This window comes from Dermacentor albipictus, chromosome 8 (assembly GCF_038994185.2).
Source record: "Dermacentor albipictus isolate Rhodes 1998 colony chromosome 8, USDA_Dalb.pri_finalv2, whole genome shotgun sequence".
In the NCBI taxonomy this organism is placed as follows: domain Eukaryota; kingdom Metazoa; phylum Arthropoda; class Arachnida; order Ixodida; family Ixodidae; genus Dermacentor; species Dermacentor albipictus.
Window position 1 is genome coordinate 22039599 of NC_091828.1, and position 2228 is coordinate 22041826.

The following is a 2228-nucleotide window of genomic DNA, read 5'->3' on the forward strand; positions in this document are numbered from 1 at the left end:
CAGTTTTATTTTTAATATTTTTGAAGGCAATATCCAAGTGCAAGAAAATGTGAAATCTCCCAAGGAGTTTCATAACTCACAAGGCTGAGCATGCGGATATGTAGCCTTTTATTTACGCTATTTACAGTGACTGCACTGCAGTCATTGTGGACAATCGCATCTGCAATACTACATTCTGTAGTGTACAAGTCCAAAGGTGCAATAAACATTCCAAACGAAGCACAATCTTGCACTGTGTTTACTTCCTGCGTCTTCTGTACAAATTCCTTTCCAGGATGCTGCAATTAGCAGCTTGAGCACATGAATATTGGTAAAATGCACCAGTCACTGCTCTCCTTGTTTGCGAAAATCCCGGGCTTGATATTAGGAATGACAGCAACCACATGCATGATTTCATCAATATACCCAGCCAATTCATGCGGAATTTTGCTAGTTAAAAATTGGAATATCTTCAGTCGTTGTATCACACATTCTACATGGATGAGCACTGATGATGTTTCATAAGTAGTATCCACTTCCGACTCGACTTATTGCAATATGTGGCATCACTAAAGTTGCCTGCGGTGTACCAACCTCAGTTTTAATGCCTGGAAAGCCTTTGGCGGCCAATATTACCTCACCAGGCTCAAGAGGCGAGAATAATTTGCCTTCAGTAGTGATTACACAATCTGTGGTCCTGCCTACAAAGCCCTCCTAAATGAACGTTATCAATAATAATAATAATAATATTTGGGGTTTTACGTGCCAAAACCACATTCTGATTATGAGGCACGCCGTAGTGGAGGACTCCGGAAATTTTGACCACCTGGGATTCTCTAACGTGCACCTAAATCTAAGCATACGGGTGTTTTCGCATTTCGCTCCCATCGAAATGCGGCCGCCATGGCCGGGATTCGATCCCGGCCATGGCGGCCGGGCCACGACCTCGTGCTCAGCAGCCCAACACCATAGCCACTGAGCAACCACGGCGGGCAGAACGTTATCAACCCATTAGGAGCTATGCGAACCGTATATTTCTATGTATATCTCCCTTTCTAGTTGGATAACCACAGGTTACGTTTCTCAATGCCTGGGGGCATTTCTGTTTCGAGTTCTGTGCAGTCAATAATGAGTCTACACATAATGCCCACCAAAGCTAGCTGGCACTGTCTGCTGTACAGCCAACCGTGATGGCCAGAATATCCAGGTTTTTGTAGCTGACTTGAGGTTGGGAAGAATGGATTTGAAATTGCGAGAAGCTGTCGTGCTGTGAACAGGAAATAATGTAGCTAGAAAGGAAAATGGAAGGCCATGTTTTAACTTTATCAAAAACAAAAGAAGCTTGCCTTCAAGCGAAAGCTCAATAACTCGTCGCGTTGAGGCTGGAAGGACACCAAGCAGGAGGGCAAAAATTTGAAAAGCCACAGCTGTTAATGACCGCAGTGCGGATTCAACATTACACAATGCTTTAAACCCACCGAGGTAGGGCTACTTATGCACCGGTCCAACAGTCTTTTCACAAAAATAAATATCGCACTGAGTTCCTTGGTCCACTGTCGATAATGTCTTGTGGTATAAAAAACAGCTTGCAGTGCCATTAGACATCACTGAGAGAAAGATAAGCTCTCCGGCTGAACACCCAGGCTGATCTTCAGTCATTGTTGAGGCCTGTACAACAGAAAAACTAATAAACATAAAGTAGCTACACAATTTTATTTTCCTGAAATTTCAATTAACCTATTCTAAGTCAGCGTAATAACAAAACAAAAAATCTTACATGCACAAGGTCACACTGCAAAGATGTCATTTCAATAGCTTCTTCTGTGCAGCAAATAATCATAGTCGCAGGTGATTCTGGGTGTTGGGGAGGATCCTGTGACCTTCATATAACTTTTTTTTCTTTTCCATTTGCCTACAAGCAGCATGCAACAGCAAAAATGACAATGACTCTCCACAGCTTGTCTTTAATTTCCACGTTTTTAACACTTCTGTGGTTTAAAGGGATTCCTGTGTACCTTTTAAATGGTCTGCATGGTCCACGTGTTTTCTTATAAACTGAAGGGGAAATACTTGTATGATATGATGGGTGACGAACTTCATTGGCCTTGATATTACCTAGGAAATCCTTACTGCGTATCCTTGAGTCCTTCGATGGTAGCCAATCTGTGCCATCTTCACTGCACAATACATATAAGAAAAAGACGAGAGGTAACGCGTACCGAAGGTACCGAAGGAGTACAGCTTGCAGA

The 2228-nt window shown here is 42.7% G+C and overlaps 1 pseudogene; it reads right to left on the bottom strand.

The window, feature by feature from the left end:
* Positions 1 to 284: 284 nt before the first annotated feature.
* Positions 285 to 1638, bottom strand: LOC139049210 (uncharacterized; annotated as a pseudogene).
* Between the last annotated feature and the right edge of the window lie 590 nt (positions 1639 to 2228).